The following is a 22,736-nucleotide window of genomic DNA, read 5'->3' as shown; positions in this document are numbered from 1 at the left end:
AGAGTATGTTCAATTTCCCTGCCATTTTCCCATAAATGTTCCTATTGTTTACTTTGGATTTCCTTTATACTTGTACTGGAAGATTTTTTGCCTTCACCTTATTTTGTAGTGAGGACCATGTTTCTGTGTATCTGTGTGTAGCACATCCTTCAGCATCTTTTGCAGGGCTGGACAAATAGTGACAAATTCTTTCAATTTCTATTTATTGTGCACACACACTGTGCCCTCACATAGAGCCATAGTGTTCTCACAATCCCATTCACCTTCATTCATAAATGAGAGCTTTACAGGTTACAGTATTGTGGATTGAAAGTTTTTTTCTCTTAAGACTTGGAATATATCTTACCATCCTCTCCTAACCTGTAGGGTTTCTGATGAGAAGTCAGCTGTGAGTCTAACTGGAGATCCTCTGCATATAATGTGGCATTTCTCTAATGCACATTTTAGAATCTTTGCTTTATGATTTACTGTGGAGAGTTTGATTACAATGTGTCATAATGAGGATCTTTTCTGGTCATGTCTATTAGGAGTTCTATGTGTTTCCTGTCCTTGGATGTCCATTTCTTTCTCCAAATTAGGAAAGTTTTGTGTAATTATTTCACTAAAAAGGCCTTCTAATCCATTCTCTGTTTCCATGCCTTCAAGAACACCTAAGACCTGCATATCAGGTCGTTTGATTGTATCCCTTAAATCTCCAATACTGTTCTTTAGTTTTCTAATTTCTTCTTCTTCTTCTTCTTCTTTTTTTTTTTTGGTCTGACTGTAAAATTGCCAGAGATTTGTCTTCTGTGATATTCTTTCTTCTGCCTCACCGAGTTTGTTGTTAAGGCTTTCCACCACATTTTTTATTTGATCTATTGAATTCTTCATTTCCAATATTTCATTTTGATTTCTCTTTAAAGTCTTAATTTCATGGGAAAAGTGTTCATTCATGTCATGTTTGAATCTCTTTAGTTCATGGACTTGCTTCTGAATACTTCTTTTTTTTGACTTTTATTTAATGAATATAAATTTCCAAAGTAGAGCTTATGGATTACAATGGCTCCCCCCCCCACCCCCATAAATTCCCTCCCACTGGCAACCCTCCCCTCTCCTGCTCCCTCTCCTATTCCAACTTCTGAATACTTCTAACTAATCTTATGATCAACTTTTTGAATTCTGTTTCTGGCATTTCTTCAATCTCTTCATTTTCACATTCTAGTATTGAAATGTTGTTTTATTCTTTTTGTAGTCTTCCTTATTCCTGTTTCTTGAATTATATTTATTTTTAGGTATTTGTGCAGATACTTGTTGGCTATTTTTTTCCCCTGTGATGGCTTTTTATTTTTGAACTGTGCCTCTGTGGAGTGTCTGCTCTTTCAGTGAATACCCTGTGGCATGTGCTGGTTGTAGCTGGGGAGCTCTGTTCAGTGGTCCAATGTGAGGGGAGTGTCCAAGGTGACACCCAAATTTGGCTTGGTAAATCTATCTCTCTTTCTCTTTCTTTCTTTTTTTTTATCAGAGGGGAGGGTTAATTTGCTCTGTTGGCATAGTCAAATGCTCACCCCTCTCTTATAAGGAGACTAATGCCTGGTTGCTAGCCCTAGTGGGTGTAATATTCACATTCCCAAAGAACCTCAAAAAAGATCTGTGCAGTCCTTGGTGTGAGCACAGATCCTGCATCAGTGACCTTCACCAGCGAATCAGGAGCCCTGAGCACGTGGAGCCACCCACAGGGGGACTACCTATTGGCCTAGCCACACCTTGTGCCCTTGCATGTAGCCACAGTGTTTTCACAGTCACAAGCACCCAGCCCCTTGTCTGTTCTCCCAGCCAGGCTCAGGCACCTCCTCTCACCTGGTTACTGGGCATGTGGACATGAGCTGGTGCAGATGTTACATATGCCCAAAATGGCACCTGCTCACTATCAGCTTGTTAAAGGATGCCTTTGCAGGATGATTGAAGTGAGAGAAAACCTGCCTCCCTGTTGGGTCTTAGTCCACCCGTACAAGGATGGACTGGGTCCGAGGAAAGGTAAGTGCGACCGCTCGCCCGTTCCCCAGCCTCCCTGTCCCGGAGACAATCAGACGCAGCAGGGAGCCAAGTCTAGCAAGGACTCATTTACTTCCTGAGAAACAGAACCTTTTATAGCACAAAACTGCAGAGTCATTGGGGCAGGGCTAAGGACCAGCCAATCACTTTACACAGTCACCTTACGGGGGGATTTCTATAGGACTAGCCCTATGTCTATACACTTGTTACTAGTTTTGTTACCTCCCTGGATGTTGCGCAGCCAATTAGCTTTAGTGGTAAACAACTTTGGATTCCGCCCATCTTACTTCCTCTGGGCGCCATCTTACTTGGCTCCACGCGGCTTCGTTCCGCGCAGCTCGGGCGGGGGCACCCTGGAGCAGCTGCGCATGCGGAGCCCCCGGGCCGGGCCTGGCCTGGCCTGGCTGCGCTCATGCCCCACAGATTCCCCCTTTTTGTTTTAGCACGCGATCCCTGTCTTAGGTTGCCCCCAGCCGTCCTTGCCCTTACCCGTCATTGGTAACCCAGGCAGCTTGGCCATGAGCCCTGTCTTAGGTTGGTACAGGACGCTGGGTGCTTTACCCGTCTTGGGGTGTCGCGTGACTTGTAATTATGGGGGCGTGGTGAGCTTTCTCCACCGCCTGTCTTAGGTTGTTCCGGTCCATCCAGAATCTTACCCGTCATTGGCAATGTGGAGAGCACCGGGGGCGCTTCCCCAGTTCAGGGGATCGTAGCCCTCTGTGGCTAGCAGCCTCTGGTAATGAACCTCAACCTGTCTTACCCTTATTGCCTCTATGCGCTGTTGTATAAACTGTATAAGCCTATTCATTATGCATGGGCCAATAGCAAGGATTAAAAGCAGGGCAAGAAGCAGTCCAAGAAGAGAGCAGAGGTAGGGAAAGAGTCCATTAAGGCTCGTCCAAAAGGGGCTTTCTTGGAGTTCTCTTCATCTTTTTCAGGTCCTCCTGAAGTGTTTTGATGATCTCGTTTGGGTCATCGAATCCCCCGTCACTGGGCTGGGCACTTCAGGATCACAGCAAAGAGTAGTGTCCACATCGTCGCCTGCCTTTCGATTTCGATCTCCATCCATTTCTGGAAGAGGAAAGACAAGGGGATATCCCTCAGGGGCAAACTGCTCCCTGGGTGGGTTGTTACTTGCATCGGGCATAGGCCTGATATTTCTGGCTGGTATTTAAATTGGAGTCAACTCCCCTATGGGGAACACACAGCCAAATCCTCTTCCCAACTGAATCAGCGGGTCAGGCCCTCTCCAGAGTCGAGTGAGAGGGTCTCTCCATCTAACGAGCATCTGTGGTTTAGGGCTTAAATGTCCCCAATGTTTTTGGAACCTTGACTCCCTTGACCCTTTCAAAAAATTTAAAATATTGATGGTAAACAAGGCCTTATGTAACTGTAGATGGGGGGTAGCCACTCCCCCTTTTTGTTTTAATAACTTTTTTGAGGCATTGATGGTTTTTTTCCGCCATAGCCTGTTTCTGTGGGTTGTGAGGAATTTTAGTAGAGTGTTGAATTATTTTACATCTTGGCAGCACTTTTAAACATCCCAATTGGTTATTATCTCTGTAAGATGAGAGATATATCTTTTGATATCTCCAGGGGCCCTTTTGGAGATACCAAAAGTTTAGAGAATTTAGAACTTTGATTTTTAGAAAGTTTGTTAAAGGTGCCAAGAGAACTTAGAGTATCTGGTTAGAATAGAATTTTTTAACATTCTGAAATGATAACCCTTCATTAGACAGGATGATCTTAACACTTTTAGAGCAGATCTAATCATAAAGGTATTTAGCAATGCTTTTCATCAATTTGAACTTAACAGAGACAGTAGAGTACACAATAGATTACCTTGACAGAACATGAATTTTATGTTTTTTTGTTATTGAATAAACACCTTGAACATAATAGTATACAAAATGATTACATGACTTAGAACTACTTAACAGAGCTAAAAAGAGCTTACATGACCTAACTTTAGAAATGGCAGAGTAACCCATTAAGCAGACACTGTTAAAATAGACATTACAGTTTTTGTAAAAACAGATTCCAAGATTTACGACTTAGACCATTTTCAGATATTTACTAACATTAGTGCACATTTTTTACTTCAACTTTAGGTCAATGTAATTTTGGCATTAGCACATAACTTAAAGAAAACTCTGTAAACAATTTTAAAGTTGTAAACCTTTTAAAACCTTCCATGACTTGCTCACACCTTCTGAAACTTTATACCTGTAGTTACTTTTACATAGTCTTGAATTGTCATGTATGGACAATCTATGAGAATACATGCTAACAAACTCAAAAAGTCTCTCTTATCGAATTTAAGATGTGAAAAGTACACAATACATAAGACACTGAGTTATTAATGAATACCACACCATTAACTCATCCTGGACAGCAAACATGGACACTTGTACATGTTTACAACTTTGAAAAGATCTTCATCATTAAGAGAAACAAGTTTAAAGCATAAAACTGAGCAAGTGAGCTACCAAGCAAACCGAAGGGCTTTTGCGTTAACTTAATTCTCTGAACCAATCTGTATTGGCTTACTTTAGTTAGCAACATAAAGGCTTGTATACACAGAATTTACTCATTTTCCTAAGGCCACTCTAGCTGGAAAGCAAGAACATGAATACAGCACAGGTCTGACATTATTCACAACATTTTAATACACTTTGTATAATTTGAATTGACCCAAACAGTTGTTACTTTAACAAATTTAGAGTCCCATCCTTTGAGAGTTCCAGGGATCCTACTGGAAGTCCCAAAGTTGTTAGACTCCATTTGAGAATTTAAACTGTTAGAGAGTCAAACCACTCATCCAAAAACCAGTACGTATAACCTGAGTATTTTAACCAAAGCTGTGGGGTAGATCTGATCAGAGTTAGGTAATCACTCAAACATTAAAGACAGACAAATCCAATAAAACACGAAACCTTCAAGACACGTGCAAACTCTTAGACAAGTTAACTACAGCAGCACAGAAAAGAGCTGGTCATCAGCATGGGAGCCCATTGCTTAGGACAGGGAAACACATCTGAAACAAAGCTGCAGGGAATGAGAGACTTCCGTAGTGCTGGAGAAAAAGTCTTATTAACTGCAAATAAAGACTCATTAGGTTGGAAAGGGTTAATGGATGAAGGTTTTTGTTCCTTTAGGTAAGGCCAGTGGTAGTTAAAGGCATTTTTTCTTCCCCCTCCTAGTGAGGACAGCATTGAATTGTAAATGGGGAGGAAAAAAGCAGTCCAAGGACTAGTCTCCCTAGAGTATCTGGCTGTGGCCTGCAAGGGTGCAACAGGCTACACTGACTGGAAGAGAGTGCAGAGAAAGGCCGTGGTCCCCCATTTACAGGGAAGACTGTGCACGTCGGGGCCTAGTAGGACTGGCTGTGGGGTTGAGTAGGCACGCTGTGTACAAGATGGCGGCGGGCGATTCAAGGGAGGGGAATAACCATAAAGGGGTGGCCACATGGGCGGAATTGGAGGCGCAGTGCGTTGAGGCAGTGTTGGGCTTTTAGGGGTTGCCGCCACACCTGAAAGTTCCACCTTAGTTTTAACTGCCTCTGGGGATTTATGAGCCTCCCTCAGGCCAGCGCAGGCCTTCAGATGATTAGCATTCATTCCTTCCCAAACAAGCATCTTAACAAACTGATCCCAAAGGTCCCCAGCCAGCAACTTACAACGGAGACTGTGTTCGACCCTAACTACAAAATTTGGCAGTGACTTTCCCAGCTTTTGTCGCACCCCTGCGATGGGAGATTCAGTGGGCCCCTCATCCAGCTTGTACCAAGCATTAAGTCCTGCCTGCCTCACTTGTTCACGGTATGGAGCAGGTAGCGCAGCTTGCTGGATCCCCGTAGAGAACCCTTCCCCCGTCCCAGCCAGCATAGCATATGTAATAGGGATAGCTGGCTGGGCTGCTCCGTTAGCTTCGGCTCTCACCCGGCACTCCTCCTTAAAGAAGGCGCACCACTTTATGAACTGGGAACTCATGAGGACTGCCTTGGCCACGTCCAACCAGTCCTTGGGGATGCATGGGTGATAAGCTATATCTTGCAGCAGGGTTTGGGCCCAGGGGGAATTTGGCCCATCTTCCACCACTGCCTTGCGAAGCTCCTTTAAGTCCTTCACTTCCCAGGGATACCACTCCAGAGCTCTGTTACCACCTGGAGCTAAATTAACAGGGTAGGCCCGAGGCAGCAGGTTCCCTGGCCCAGAGTTCACTTCCCTATGCTGCTTTATGTCCACCGGATAAGCTTCCGCAAAGGTCGCCTCATTTCTCCTCTCCCCTCCTGGGCAATCATAAGTGCCCCGATCACAAAGCTCCCTCCGTGGCTCTACATAGGGGGAGGCCACCTCTGCCCCGGGGAGGTATGGGGGTGGTCCCGGCCCTTCAAGGGTGGATGGGCTAGGCGGGACGATTTTTACTTTTGTTTTTACCTCAACAGTTCGTGCCTCCACAGGCTCTCTGCATTCCTGATCAAACTTAGCCCATTCTCTCTCCGCGCCATCTTCCTCTGAGGCTTTAGGCTCTCCCAAGTCTTGCACTTCCTCTTTCTCCCTCTCGCCCTCCGAAGCTAGGGTTATAGCATCTGGGTGGAAGGATGCTTTAAGGGCAGTATCAAAGTGTCTCTCCCTCTTAAGGGTGAGTTTTTCCACCCATGACCAAGTGTTCCAAGAAAAGAGATTGGCCGTCTGAATCCAAAGGGCCAAGGTTATGACAGTTACCCAGACACTTTTTAACATATAGCGTAAGGCCTTTAAGGCCAGGTCCTTTTGGGACGAAATTGCATAAACCATACTAAGGTTTTCACTTACCCTGAGAGACCGCTTAGCCTCGGCCGAAAAGTAACTGTTCATGCCCCACGTTGGGCGCCAGACCTCCCTGGTGTGTTTTTTCTCCTATAGTTTGGTGGGTACACTATCCCCCATGCGGCTCCATGCTGCATTCCCTCTAGGCTCTTTGTGTTGTTTTTTTTTTTCACCAGTGGCTTGGGTGCTGCAGTCTGGTCTCACTTCACTCTCCAATGCTGGTGCGAAGGCTCTCAGCTGCTGGGGTCCTGAGTTGTGTGTGTCCTGGCCCTCCACATGGGTCCACTGTGTCCTTGTAGTTTGTGTAGCATTTCCTCTGTTGTTTTCTCCCTAACTCTTTCCTGAGACTGCACTCTTTCCACTTTTTAAAACTATCTTCTCCTGACCAGAACAGCAAGTTCCCTCTCTACTCCACCATATTAATCCTCCTCTGTATAGTTATCCCTTGGTATCCTCAGTGAATTGGTTCTAGGACCACTGGCAGATACCAAAAGTCAAGTTACTCAAGTTTCTTAAATAAAATGGGGCACTATTATGAATATAACCTATTCACATCCTCCCTTATATACTTTAAATCATCTACTGTTTACTTATTTAACACAGTATAATTTAAATGATATGCAAATAGCTGTTGTATTGTTTAGGGAATTGTGACAAGGAAAAGTAGTCTATATCAGTACAGATTACACACACATACACACATACACATACACACACACAAATATGTATATTCTTTGGTTGTTGTTTGACTCCATGAATATGGAACCTTGGAATACAGAGAAGGCTAAATTTATATCTGGAACCAATATAGTATCTTTTATATGATGCAACGTATCCTCCCCCAACCTGGTCTGTCTCATATATATATTTGGTATGTATTAATAAAATAGTATATCGGGGCTGGTCCTGTGGCATAGTGGATGAAGCTGCTGCCTGCAGTGCTGGCATCCCATATGTGCATCAGTTTGAGTCCCGGCTGCTCCACTTCTGATCCAGTTCTCTGCTATGGCCTGGGAAAGCAGTAGAAGATGGCCCAAGTCCTTGGGACCCTGCACCCACGTGGGAGAACTGGAAGAAGCTCCTGACTCTTGACTGCTGGCCCAGCTCCAGCTTTGCAGCCATTTAGGGAGTGAACTAGTAGATGGAAGACTCTCTGCCTCTTCCTTTGCCTCTGCTTCTTTGTAACTCTGCTTTCCAAATAAATAAATAAATCTTTAAAGAAATAAAACTGAGTTTATAATACTCAGTTTATATTTTATTATATACATGTAATTTTATATAATCTGTAAATATAATACTCAGTTTATGTTTTAGAATAGCCAAGAAAGAAAAAAGAACAGGAAGGGTGTTTCATTCTACATAGGAAGAAATGTTAATACATATTTGTTCTATAGCCTTTTTGTCTTTAAATGTGTTGTCGTCTTTAATGTGTAAAACTTACATGGGAACTAAGTTTAATTAAAGTTACTATTTATATATGCATCATACATTTAGGAATAGAAGCTTCCAAAAACATGTATTTGGAGTGATTCTCTGAAAAATTAATCTTAATTTTTTATGAAGACCAACAAATGAGAACCAGAAAAAAATCAAAGCAAACAGAAATAACAGAAATGCAAAGCAAATGAAAATGCAGCCCCTCTCTCAAATTCAGACTTACCAACAAAATCATCAAAAATAAAAGCTCATGAATAAACATAAATTACAGCATACATAATCATCATCTTAGTTTTTAATGGTGGAAACTTGCAAAAATCTTCATAAAGAACAGGGAATTCTTAGCAAGAAAGAAGTTATCACTAAAAGAAAAGGGTTGTTAGGACAATTTACAGCTACAGATGTCCTTTGAAAAAATATTGTTTCCTGCTAACTTTGCAGCTAGCTTTGTCTGTGTCTGTTATATCAGCCTGATGCATATTTATGGTGTCTTGAGGTTTTTTTTTTTATTTATTTTTTCACTTTCTAGTCTCAGGACCTTTGGTCATCATTTGAAAAGTCAAGGATAACTGAAAACATTTTGGAATACTGAATACTGTGTTTTCTTTATCTCCTATCCTTCACACATATGCTTACTTTCTGTTTTGCTAAGAAAGAAGTGTTTAATTGTGTAACAGTTTCTTTCCCACAGTGGAATGCCACAATTACTACTAAGAACAGCTGCAGACCAATAGTTGTAAAAGTGAATACTGTGTTTTCAAAGAGGGTAATTTCCAGGAACTGCTAAACTTAATATTGTCTCTTGGTAATATGAAAGTGGTGTGGGCTAGGCAGGGAGTCAGTGAGAGACAAGGAGCTAAAGATAGCCAAAACCCAAATCATGGACACTGTATGTATCACCAAAACTTATGTGCAGACCCAGCTTGGCTGAAGACTTGGCACACCTGCTCTTCATCATGAAGCTAATCCTCACTCTCCATCAAGCACCTGATGTCATGGTACCTTCCTGGATGTCAACATGTGTGCTGCAGTCCCACCCAAACCTTGTCTTCTTTGGATCTTCATTCAGACCGTCTCAAGTGCCACCCCTACCCTGTAAAAAGTATGACCCTAGCCTGGGTAGGAGCAGTTTTCTCTCTTGAAATTGTCTGCACTCACCCCTAAGTGTGTACTCTTCCTTTACTTACCTTTTTTTAAAAGATTTATTTTATTTATTTGAAAGAGTTACAGAGAGAGGTAGAGACAGAAAGAGAGGTCTTCCACCCGCTGGTTCACTCCCCAGATGGCTACAATGGCCAGAGCTGCTCTGATCTGAAGCCAGAAGGCAGGAGCTTCTTCTGGGTCTCCCACGTGGGTGCAGGGACCCAAGGACTTGGGCCATCTTCTACGGCTTTCCCAGGTTATAGCACAGAGCTGGATTGGAAGAGGAGCAGCCGGTGCTAGAACTGGTGCCTGAACCGGCACCCATATGGGATGCTGGCACTTCAGGCCAGGGCTTGAACCCGTTGTGCTACTGCGCCGGCCCCTATTCCTTTACTTTCAATAAATTCTGCTTTTCTGTTCACCTCTATTTACATCTCCCAATTGTATTCTTACATGCAGGAAGACAAGAACCTGGATTGTCTAACGGGGAGTCTCTCTGAGTTCATCCTCACAACATCATTCAGAGTTTTTTTATCACAACAAAAGGACTTCAAAAACTTCACTGGAAGTGGAATTAGAAAATATGGTTATTTTGGTGTATTTTTTGAAATTCATGCATAGTTTTTTCATAATACATATTTTCCATGAAAGTTTTGAAGAACTCCATTCACCTTGTGTTCTGTTTTGGATTAGAAATCCATTGATACACCTTTTACTAGTGTTTATATTATATTGATAAGAAAATTATTCCTCTTAAGGCACTTTCAAATGTAGAACTTGCTATAATTTGGATGATCTCATTTGAGTCTCACTATTCCTATTAATTATTTTATTAGGAATTGAGGCCACAAAAGGCTAAATACCTAAATGACCAGGGTTATGTAGCTGCTTAGATTTAGCTGTCTCTACGAGGTACATGATCTGTTCATTACTCTAAAACCCCTGCCTTCAGGTATAAAGAATTCCTAACATTATCAGACATTTGGAGAAAAATTTGCAAGGAGCGAGGCTGTTATCATTTTGAGAAACAGTTGCTTTTTTTAGTTCCCTTTCAAAATTATCCTCCCCTCCTCAATTTTATTGATGTGCAATTCTAATTTCACTTAAAGTTCCAAAAATGAAAATATCTGTGATCTCTCTAGGCCTTGGTATTTAACAGTTTCTCTTATTTTATTTTATTTTATTTTTTTTGACAGGCAGAGTGGACAGTGAGAGAGACAGAGAGAAAGGTCTTCCTTTTCCGTTGGTTCACCCCCCCAATGGCTGCTGCGGCTGGCGCGCTGCGGCCGGCGCACCGCACTAATCCGAAGCCAGGAGCCAGGTGCTTCTCCTAGTCTCCCATGTGGGTGCAGGGCCCAAGGACCTGGGCCATCCTCTACTGCCTTCCCGGGCCACAGCAGAGAGCTGGCCTGGAAGAGGGACAACTGGGACAGAATCTGGCACCCCGACCGGGATTAGAACCCGGTGTGCTGGTGTCGCAGGCAGAGGATTAGCCTATTGAGCCACAGTGCTGGCCAAAGTTTTGATATTTTGTTTGGGAATTTTAAACTTCAGATTTTCACATGGAAGTTTATAGTGATAAGAGAATGCAAGTAGTTAACTGTGTATTAGTTATCTAGAACTGTTGTAACAAGTATCACAGATTAGATGGCTTAAACCACAGAAGTTCATTTTCTCCAAATCTGGAGGCTAGATGTCCAAGATCATTGGTTTCTTCTGTACCTGTCTCCTTGGCTTGCAAATAACTGTACTTTTTGTGTCTTCACATGGTCTTCCTTCGGTGAGTCCTAATCTCTTATAAAGATGCCATTCATATTAGATTAGCTTAATTATCTGTTTAAAGAACTTGTATCCTAATAACATCACATTCTGAGATAGTAGGAACTAGAACTTCAACATCTGAAATTTTTGGAGAAAGGATAAGCTACACAATTCAGTCTGTAATAGATATGTTATGTATTATTGTATCTCTGGGGTCTATCATAGTTTATATATCTTATAAACTGTATTTGCTGAATGAAAAAAAAAATTACCCAGAGGGGAGAAGTTTGAGGACTTAAAAATGAAAGTTACAAGATTAAGCACCTATTCAATTGAATGACAGATTAGAACTTTCATTTAGGTTTAGGTTATAGTAATAGCTAGGATTTTGGGAGAAGAATAAAGTAACAGCTGTTTGATGAGTGTATGGTTATAAAATTATTGGTATTTTTTGAAACAAGGAAACATTAAAGTTAAGATACCATGGCAACAAAGATATTATCTGTTAGTAGGACTTATTCTTAAAGTGTTGGTGATTTAAGATGACACTCAAACTTTCATTATATACACAGTGGATTTGAATCATTCATTTGTATTCTACCTAGTCAGTAAGTGGTCAAACTTGTAGTCATTTTAGTTGGCAAAGTCAAATTAGCAGAAATGAGAATATAAAGGGGCAAATTTCTCATGTGAATAATTAAATTTAGAAGCCAGTTTAGATACACATAAAAAATTAAATGGATCAGCAACCTATTGAATAGTTATACTACATTTTGTTTTTTATACAATCAGTGCACACTCTATGGTCTTTCTCCTTTTTCTTAAAAAAGATTTATTTATTTGGAAGTCAGAGTTACATAGAGAATGAGAGGCAGAGAGAGAGAGAGAGAGAGAGAGAGGGAGGGAGGGAGGGAGGGAGGGAGAGGTGTCTTCCACCTGCTGGTTCACTCCTCAGTTGGCCGCAACAGCTGGAGCTGCACAGATCCGAAGCCAGGAGCCAAGAGCTTCTTCTGGGTTTCCCATGTGGTGCAGGGGTCCAAGGACTTGGGCCATCTTCTACTGCTTTCCCAGGCCATAGCAGAGAGCTGGATCAGAAGAGAAGCAGCCGGGATACGAATTGGCGACCATATGGGATGCCGGCACTGCAGGCATAGGTTTTACCCACTGTGCCACAATGCTGACCCGTCTTCTTTCTGAATAATGTAAAATTACCATGATTTATTGGACTAAAAAGGTTTATTGCAATGAGCAGAATATATTTCTTTTACTCAGCATGAAGAAATTTTTTCTTAAGAATTTATTCTGGGTACAGCATTGTGACTTAGTGAGTTAAGTTGCTGCTTGGAGACTGGCATTTGTTATAAATGATGGTTCAAAATCTGGCTGTTCCACATCAGATTCATTTTTCTGCTAATCTACCTGGGAAAGCAGTGGAAGATGGCCTGAATGTGGGGGACCCTGCCACCCATGTGGGAGACCTGGATGGAGTTCTAGGCTCCTTGCTTTGGCCTGATCCAAATGGCTGTTGTTGCAGCCATTTGGGGAATGAGCCAGTGGATAGAAGATTCTCTCTCTCTCTCTCTCTACTTTCCTCTCTGTAAATCTGCATTTCAAATAATTCAATAAATCTTAAACAAACCAAAATTTTTCATTTAAAAATAAGTTCATATTCTAGATTTTAAAATATTATTCAATATTTATAGCATAATATGTCATTTTGATAGTTAATTAAATATAATTATCTTATAATATATAATAATGTATAATATTTTAAAATTGAGAATATAAATATATACCCATTTCTAATTAGAGATGTCTCTGAGTAATAGTTCTTCTTTGTTTTTCAGTTTACCTAATGAAAGGCAGAGTTACACAGAGAGAGGAGAGACAGAGAAGGAGAGATTGCTTATCCACTAGTTCACTCTTCATATGGCCACTACCATGGGGATTGGGCCAGGATAAAATAAGGATATTGGAACTCCATCTGGGCCTCTCCTCTCAGGGGAACAAGTTCTTGGGCCAATATCCACTGCTTTCCCACTTATATTTATTTATGGAGCTGGATTGGAAGTGGTACAGCCAGGACTGAAACTGACACTTATCATGATATGGGATGCTAGCATTGCAAGCAGTGGCTCAGTCCACTGCACCACAATGTAGGTCCCTGAGTAATATCTTTTCTAAGGTGGTGCCAATAAGAACATAGCAGAGATAGCTGTATTTAGAGTTGGAAGCAATATAGGTTTGCACTGTGATTATATTATTGATGCTGTATGATACTAGTTAAATTATTTAAGCTTTATGTGCTTAAAAATGTGCAAAGTAATTTTATCTTGGTTGTACTGTGGATTAATTAAAATGTTCATAAAGCACCTATAACATATACCTGATCATTAATAATTCCTAAATAAATGGGAGCTGTGATTATTTACCAAATTTACTTTCATAAGAATCTTAAAGCAGTTTATCTTTATTAACTATGACAAGAATTAAAAAACATTTATGAGAAAAATATCAAAATCTCAAAAGTAAATCCAATTTCTTTCAGAAATATATAACAAAACATTTTTCATCAAAGTTAGCAAATGGCATTACTATTGTGCTGATTAATAGAGCTTATTTTGGATTTGATCTGTCAGCATGATTGAGGTAGATTGTACATTTTGTGAGGGCATGTTAAATGTGTCAGACTTGAAGTATCTAATGGAGTTAAGAGATCTTCAGATGTTCAGAAACATTTTGTCTTTAATGTGTCTCACTCTAGTTTTTAAAATTGTTTAAGAAATTTACTTAACTTACTTGCTAGTGGGAGGGAGCTCCCATCCATGATTTGCTCCCCAAATGCCCACAATGGCAGGATTGGGGTTGAGGGGAGGCAGTGAAGCCAGGAGCTGGACATCCAATCTAGGTCTTCCATGTGAGTGGCAGTAACCAAACTGCTTGAGTCATCACCAGTGACTCACAGGGTCTGCATTAGTAAGAAGCTAGAATCAGGATCTGTAGCTGGAAGTTGAATAGGTAGCATAACATGGGAGTTGGCTATTTTAACTGTTAGGCCAAATGGCTCTCCCATGTCTCACTTTAAAGCAACTCAAAATACAATACTAATATATTATTTTATTATTTTAAAGATCCATTTACTTACTTTTTAAAAGATAAAATGGCAGGGAGAGATAGAGATATATACGTAGAGAGAGAGGGAGAGAGAGAGAGAGGGAGAGACACAGAGAGAGCGAGAGCGAGTGAGCATGCTTCCATCTGCTTGTTCATCCCCCAAATAGCCAGGGTTGGGCCAGGTTGAACTCAGGAACCAGGAACTCCATCAGGGTCTCCCACATGGCTAGGTCCCAAGTACTTGAGCCGTGTTTCAATGCCTTTCTAGGCTCATCAGCAGAAAGCTGCTTTGGAAGCAGAGGGGCTAGGATTGGAATTGGCACTCTGATAGGGGATGTCAGAATCCCAAGCAGTGACATAACCCACTGTACTACAATACCTATCCCAATGTTTTATATTTCAAACTGACAAATTCAGAGTATAATAGTTTGTAAAATAAAATTTTTTCTTGTACTTAAAGGGGAAGCAATCCATTAAAAAAAGCCATAAGTTATAAGGGATAGGTTTTAGAGTCAGCAGACATGTGTGGCTGGGAAAGATTTATTTATTTTCTGTGAAAGGCAGAGTTATAGAAAGGCAGGAGAGAGAGAGAGAGAGAGAGAGAGAGAGAGAGAGAGAGAGAGTCAGAGTCAGTCTTCCATCGGGTGGTTCACTTCCCAAATGGCTGCAACAGATGGAGTTGGGCAGATATGAAGCCAGGAGCTTCTTCCAGGTCTCTCACATGGGTGCAGGAACCCAAGGCCCTGGCCCATCTTCTGCTGCTTTCCGAGGCCACAGCAGAGAGCTGTATCGGAAGTGGAGCAGCCTGGACTCAAACCAGCACCCATATAGGCCGTCGGCACTGCAGGTGGAGGCTTTACCCGCTACACCTCAGCACCAACCCCCACCAGTCTTTTTATTTATTTATTTATTTTTTAAATCTCTCACTCTCTCTCTCTCTCTGAAAGGCAGAGTGACTTAGAGGAGAGACGGAGATGAGGGTAAGGAATGGCAGACCTTTAATTTCTTGGTTCACTTCCCAAATGCCCACAACAGCTTGGGGATTGGGCAGTCTGAAGCAAAGACCTCAATCCAGGTCTCCTGCATGGGTGGCAGGAACCCAGGCGCTTGGACAATCATCTGCTACCTCCCAGGTGCATTAGCAGGAAGCTGTATCAAAAACAGAGGCAGGTACATGGTTGCAGGGGAAATTTATTTTTCTTTTTAAAAATATTTATGTATTTATTTATTTGAAAGGCACAGTTACAGAGAGAGAGAGAGAGAGAGAGAGAGAGAGAGAGGAGAGAGAGAAAGAGCCGCACAGTAGCGCTGGGCCAGGGTGAAGTCAGGAGTCAGAGGCTTCTTCTGGGTCTCCCATGTGGGTGGCAGGGACCCATGCCCAAATAGGATGCTGGTGTCACAGGTGGCAGCATAACCCACTATTCCACAACACCAGCTGCTGATGAAATTTCTATAGGTTGATCTGTCATTGTTTTAATGAACTTTAATTCCCTGGATTAGTGTTGTTTTAATTTAAATTATGAGAGGTCTTTAAAAAGTTTGTGGAACATATGTATTATGAAAAAACTATGCATGGATTTCAAGTTGTTTTGCATCAAAATAAACCTATTTCTTAATTCTAATTTTTTCCCCACCTTTCTGAAGTACCCTGATAAGATAGTTTGGAGAGGTCTTAATAGAGATATAACCAGCTAGCAAAGACTTCAAAGTAGGGAGGCAGCAAGCAAGTGAATTTCTGGGAGAAGAGTATTTCCATAAAAGAGAATAGAAAATACAAAGCTTTAATGTGGTATGTTATTCTGTGTCACCTCTTGGGTTGGGTCTGAAAATTGGCTCATATATGGGAAGTGAGCAAGACACTGTGACTTTTTGTTGGGGCAGCCACCTCAGCCTCCTGCTCTCTTTTCTTACTTTCTTGATTATGGATAATAAGTAGCACCTTTATTGGCTTCACCTCTATTTTGTCTCTAGGGACACCATGCTTTATTAACCATCTCCAAAACTCCTGTGTGTCAAGCTCTCTTAGCTGTTCATCTGACACTGCCAGTCATTATAGTAATTTTGGCCTCCTGTCATCTGGCAGTTAAATGCTGCCAGTTTTTCAACTGTGCGACTATCCTTTCATCATCCCTGACTCACAGGGAAGAGCCACTGCTGAATTGATCAGTAATGCTAGTGCTCCTCTTGCTAGTGCATTCTTAGTGGCCTTGACGAATTGATGTGTTCCTTGGACTTTCTTTTTTTTAAAAATTTTTATTTAATGTATACAAGTTTTATGTATTTCACATATGGACTTTCTTGTAGAATATAATCCTGGATCCTTTGGACTTTTGAAATGTAATCACAGGACCTGTGCTGTGGCATAGCAGTTTAAGCTGCTGCTTGCAGCACTGGCATCCCATATGGGCACTGATTTGCATCCTGGCTGCTCTACTTACAATCCAGCTCCCTGCTAATGTTCTTGGGAAAGCAGCAGGTGATGGCATAAAGCGTGGGCCCCTGCACCCATGTGAGAGACCTGGAAGAAGTTCCTGGCTCTTGGCTTTGGCCTGGCCCAGCCCAGCCATTGTAACCATTTGGGGAGTGAACCATCAGATGGAAAACCTCTCTGTCTGTCTCCCTCGCTCTGTAACTCTGCCTTTCAAATAAATAAATCTTTTAAAAAAATGTAACCACTCGAGCAAACCAACTTCATTAACTTCTGTTTTTCTCCCTCTACCATCTTTCAGGGAAGCATAAGCATTTCTCCTGTACTAAGTTGACTATTGTTTTTCCCAGCCTTCTAAGATCCATCAACAGAAAGCTTCCTTTTTCCCCATACAAGGATTGTTTTGAGGGTGGTTGATAGAATCTGGTGTCCCTGGGGACAGTATACAGGGGCAACCAACAAAGGTGCAGCTTAACATCCATAATTTTAAAAAAAGCAAGAAAAGAGGAGTAAGAGATTGAGAAGATTGCACCAGTAAGAAATAACAGTCTCGTGCTTATTTCCCAGATCTGAGCCAATTTTCAGACTCAAACCTGTTGACTGAGGTTGAGTTTTAACCCTAGGCTAAGATGTTAAATCCAGTGTCTGAAATGGCTTTAAATCGGTGAATTTTTATTTTTATTTTTTTTTAATTTTTATTTATTTATTTATTTTTGACAGGCAGAGTGGACAGTGAGAGAGACAGAAAGGTCTTCCTTTGCCGTTGGTTCACCCTCCAATGGCTGCCGCGGCCAGTGCGCTGTGGCCGGCGCACCGCGCTGATCCGATGGCAGGAGCCAGGTGCTTCTCCTGGTCTCCCATGGGGTGCAGGGCCCAAGGACTTGGGCCATCTTCCACTGCACTCCCTGGCCATAGCAGAGAGCTGGTTTGGAAGAGGGGCAACCGGGACAGAATCCGGCTCCCCGACCGGGGCTAGAACCTGGTGTGCCGGTGCCGCAAGGTGGAGGATTAGCCTATTGAGCCGCGACGCTGGCCTTAAATCAGTGAATTTTTATCTATTCTGACACTCCTACACCCTTATCAAGAACCATCAATGTCTAATCCTAGGTGTGCCCTCTTGTGTGTACCAGCTTATTCTTTAGGTGTAATTCATTCATTCCTTACCAGGCTCAGCGGTCATCAACTTGGTTATATGAAGATTTTAAAATATTTTATTGACTTATTTGAAAGGCAGGGTTACAGAGAGAGAAGGACACACACACAGAGTTAGAGAGGACACACACACACATACACACACAGAGATAGTGAGAGTGAGAGAGAGAAACACACATATGTCTTTCATTTGATGGTTTACTCACCAAATGTCTACGACTTCCAGAGCTGAGCCAGGCCAAAGCCAGGAACCAGAGTTTCATCTGAGGCTCCCATGTGGGTGCAGGGCCCAAGTACTTGGGCCATCTTCAGCTGCTTTCCCAGGCACATTAGCAGGGAGCTGGATTGGAAGTGGAGCACCCTGGACTCAAACTGGTACCCATACAGGATGCTGATATTGCAGGTTGTGGCTCAACCTGCTTTGCTGGCTGGTCTTATTAAGATTTAATCTTAGTTATTAGTCTGGCAGCCAGCAGAATTTGAGAGAGCTCTTGTGTTGGGAGGCGCTCTGTCACCTCTTTTGTGAGGTAGCTTCATCTGACTGCGCCTGGCTCCAAAGGAAGCTCTGTAATGGAATCTAATTGTGTCTAAGGAAGCAGAGGTAACAGGTTTAGTGAGTATTTAGTCAATTTCTGCCAAAATGTTTCTAGGTTTTTAAAAGGGTACATTGTGAAGAAGTTGATCTTTTTGAGCTCTTTACATGCTGCTTTTTGGGCATACAGTGATTCCACTGGGATTAACTTTTTTCTTGCTTAGCAATATGTGCAAATGTTTGTTACAGGGTACCTTCTAACAGTATTTGAATCTCTTCCCCTATTCATTCCATTTCAGTGTATTTTTTTCTAGTTTTACATTTAGATGATTCTAATTATTTTTAATCTCTTTTGTGATTTTTTGTATTTATTTATTTGAATAACAGAATGACAGACATGAAGAGGTAGGGAGAACAGGAGGGAGGGTGGGAGATGGAGAGAGAAAAAGAGAGGAGGGATGGTTGTTTTCCATCTACTTTCCCCAAAAGCCTGCAACAGCTGGGGCTGGGCCAGGCTGAATCTAAGAGCCAGGAACTCCAATTCGGATCTCCCACATGGGTGGCAGGAAGTCAAGCACTGAGGCCATTATCTGCTGCCTCCAGCATTTGAACCATGTGCTCTGGTATGGAATACAAGAATCTCAAGCATTAGCTTAGCCAGCTGTGCCGCAATGCATGCCCCTTGTGTTTTTCAAATATTTTCTATTGGTGACTTTGAAGTTGAGATAAAAATTTTTCCACAGGTAAAAAGAAAATTGAGGTGGTGGGTGAGTGAATTAAAATCATTGAACATCAGGTGAATATTGTATAGTGGTAGATATACTCTTGAACAGTTGATTCCTAATCAAATCATACTTTGCCTTTGATATTTTAAAATTGTAGTTTTGATATAGTGGTAAAAATATAGAGGAAGTTGATGAAAGAAACAGAAATAGCAATAGGAGTTACAGGTTTGAATTATATCTAATAAATATACTCTGAAAAAATTGGGGCACACTTTGTTGTCCTTGTAATGTTTCATTCACAGAAAAGCTTGATAATACATGAAACCAAGAAAAATAATTATTTATGAACATATCCCTTCAAAATGCAGTAAGGCCTAATTTAGCAGGTAACAAACCTCATCTCATCACAAATCATTTTAGAACAAATATTACCTCATTTTCAGAGTTCTACTTGCTATTCTAATCATTTGATGTTTAAATATGGTTTTCATCAGTAGCTTTTCTACAAAGAAGAAAAATATTTTAATTATCATTTCACATGTGGAGAAATGGAAATATTGAGAAACTTTAGCATATTTAAGGATCACACAAGTCTGGATTAGAATTCTAATTCATTATAGCTGACTTTTACATGTAATGTTTCTACAAATCACAGGGAAAGTTTAATCTCAGAATATTAAATTTAGAAATGATCTTAAAGGGCAGCTGCCTTTTATCAATGAGGAAATGAGGCTCAGAGAGGCTAAATGACTTCACTGTTAGTTTACCTATGTAACATATGGGTATGTTCTGTGTTTTATTAAATTTCTATTTTATAAAGATTACACTGAAAGTGTTGTGGTTTGTCTCCCCTATTCTGCTTTTTTCTAATCAGAACATTTCAGAACTTTTTTCCCAATGGGAAGTCTTTCTTGCCATCTGTAATTTATGTTATTTGCATCTGATATACACTGTCAGACTGCTGTACTTTGGCTAACAATCTGGCCAAAAGCAAACTCTTGTTTTTTTGTTAATTTTTATTTTTTTATTAATTTATTTTATTTTTGACAGGCAGAGTGGACAGTGAGAGAGAGAGAGACAGAAAGGTCTTCCTTTGCCGTTGGTTCACCCTCCAATGGCCGCCGCGGCCAGCGCGCTGTGGCCGGCGCACCGCGCTGATCCGATGGCAGGAGCCAGGTGCTTCTCCTGGTCTCCCATGGGGTGCAGGGCCCAAGCACTTGGGCCATCCTCCACTGCACTCCAGGGCCACAGCAGAGAGCTGGTTTGGAAGAGGGGCAACTGGGACAGAATCCGGTGCCCCGACCGGGACTAGAACCCAGTGTGCCGGTGCCGCTAGGTGGAGGATTAGCCTGTTGAGCCACAGCACCGGCCAATTTTTATTTTTGAAAGGATTTATTTATTTAAAAGGCAGAGGGAGAGGGGGAGAAGGAGGGGAGAGAGAACCAGAGGGATGGAGGGAGGTAGAGATTGAAATTTATCTTACATATTTTTTTTTTTAAAGATTTTACTTATTTGAGAGGTAAAGTACAGAGAAAGGGAGAGAAAGATTTTCTTTTTTTTAAAAAAACTTTTATTTAATAAATATAAATTTCCAAAGTACAGCTTTTGGATTATAGCAGCTTTCCCCCCCATAACCTCACTCCCACCTGCAACCATCCCATCTCCTGCTTCCTCTTCCATCCCATTCACATCAAGATTCATTGTCAATTATCTTTATATACAGAAGATCCACTTAGTATATACTAAATAAAGATTTCAACAGTTTGCACCCAAACAGAAGCACAAAGTATAGAATACTGTTTTAGTAGTAGTTTTACCATTAATTCACATAGTACAACACATAGTGCAAAACTCTATCCTAAACAGCACTCTGGCCTCAGAATCAGCCCTTAAGGCATTCAGATCTGGCTAAAAAGCCCATGAGAGTTTTGCAGGCATGGAAAGCCAAGACACTCTGGCAAAAAAAGAAAATGACCTAAGTGAAAGACCTCTGTGAGTGAGATCCCAGGAGAAAGAACAGGCCATCAGAGAAGGCAATACCTTTCTCTGAAGGGAGGAGAGAACTTCCACTTTGACTATGGCCTTGTTTAAATAAGATTGGGGTTGGCAAACTCAAAAGGCTTCCATAGCCTTGCAGCTCATGACAAGAGCCTCAGGTGATTACTGACGCCATAAATGAAAGTGTCAATTGTTATATCAACAACAGGAGTCACTGTGCACTTACTCCCCATGTAGGACCTTTGCCCTTAATGTGTTGTACTATGTGAATTAATGGTAAAACTACTACTAAAACAGTATTCTATACTTTGTGCTTCTGTTTGGGTGCAAACTGTTGAAATCTTTATTTAGTATATACTAAGTGGATCTTCTGTATATAAAGATAATTGACAATGAATCTTGATGTGAATGGGATGGGAGAGGAAGCAGGAGATGGGATGGTTGCAGGTGGGAGTGAGGTTATGGGGGGAAAAGCTGCTATAATCCAAAAGCTGTACTTTGGAAATTTATATTTATTAAATAAAGTTGAAAAGAAAAAAAATTAAGAAAAATGTAACTTTGGAAATACAAGTGTTTATTATTGAAGATACAAATAAAATTTAGAGATTCATGGGCCCTGGCTGAAAATGACAGGTGGCCCTTTCTGAGATGTCACAAAAACATGTTTTTCTTTCATAGGTGACTTTATTAGATGTTCTTCTATCCTTACCTCATGTTCCTGTTTTTCCCTCAATTCATCTCTGAAACCCTTTCCATTATTAAGGTTTATTCTTTCCTTAAATTATCCCACTAACTCATTCTGTCTCTAGTTTAAACTAGTATGAGTTTTACATAATTTCTGACCCCATATTACTTTCCTACCTCATTGTTAACTCTCTTTCAAAAGGTTGAGGCTTATAGTTGATGTGCCATTTCAGTGCATATTATACTATAATCATAAAGCTGAAAATGGAAAGCTTAATTTTTGCTTTTATAGGGTGTCATAATGCCCCAGTGTCAAAGTATCCCTAAATCAAAACAGTTGAGTCAAACGAACATGAATAGGTACCACTATACATCTCAGAGGGCTGTACTTGAAATGTTATTTGGAGTTTATAGACCCAAATTAACTACTTTATAGTGTCACCTGGACTCCATGTTTCATAGAATTTATAACACCAGTGTCTGCAGGTACTCCCAGGAATCTTCATCTACCTGTTAGGCTTTAATACCTACTCCTAAAAAGGCAGGTCCTCTTTCCATAAGCTGTTAAACAGTGAGATTGTAGTTGTGTTTGCTTAATGCATTTCATTCTTGGAATAAAGAATCAATCATCATTATAATAACTTTGTCCTAATTCAGAGATCTGTATTTTTATAACTCAATTTTCAAAAACAGTCTATAAGCAGAAATTGAGCATAAAAACATTTGTGGGCTATTAAAGTATATTTTGTTATTAAGCTTCTGCATTCTAAACTTTATGTAGCAAGTTAAGCAGATGAACAAAGTGACAGGTGATAACCTGTCTTTTGGAAGAAATGAGAAAAATGTCTCTGTTAAAATATAGAAAGGAAAGAGGCTAACATTTGTATCATGTTTTCTATGAGCCAAATCATCTTAAATAT

General features: G+C 41.0%; 1 protein-coding gene and 1 non-coding gene across 2 annotated transcripts in view; one reads left to right on the top strand and one right to left on the bottom strand.

Annotated features, from left to right (window-relative positions):
- The window catches only part of DLG2 (discs large MAGUK scaffold protein 2), a 2,175,716-nt gene that overhangs the window by 100,120 nt on the left and 2,052,860 nt on the right, over window positions 1-22,736 (top strand). The gene's annotated exons all lie outside the window — the stretch shown is intronic.
- Window positions 8,891-9,021, bottom strand: LOC133764963 (small nucleolar RNA SNORA41). Its single transcript, XR_009866529.1, has one exon. It is a non-coding gene; the product is annotated as a small nucleolar RNA SNORA41 (small nucleolar RNA).

The sequence above is a fragment of the Lepus europaeus genome, chromosome 7 (assembly GCF_033115175.1).
Source record: "Lepus europaeus isolate LE1 chromosome 7, mLepTim1.pri, whole genome shotgun sequence".
NCBI classification, from domain to species: Eukaryota; Metazoa; Chordata; class Mammalia; order Lagomorpha; family Leporidae; genus Lepus; species Lepus europaeus.
The sequence above is the reverse complement of the archived record's forward strand: the minus strand, read 5'-3'. Positions and strand labels throughout refer to the sequence as shown.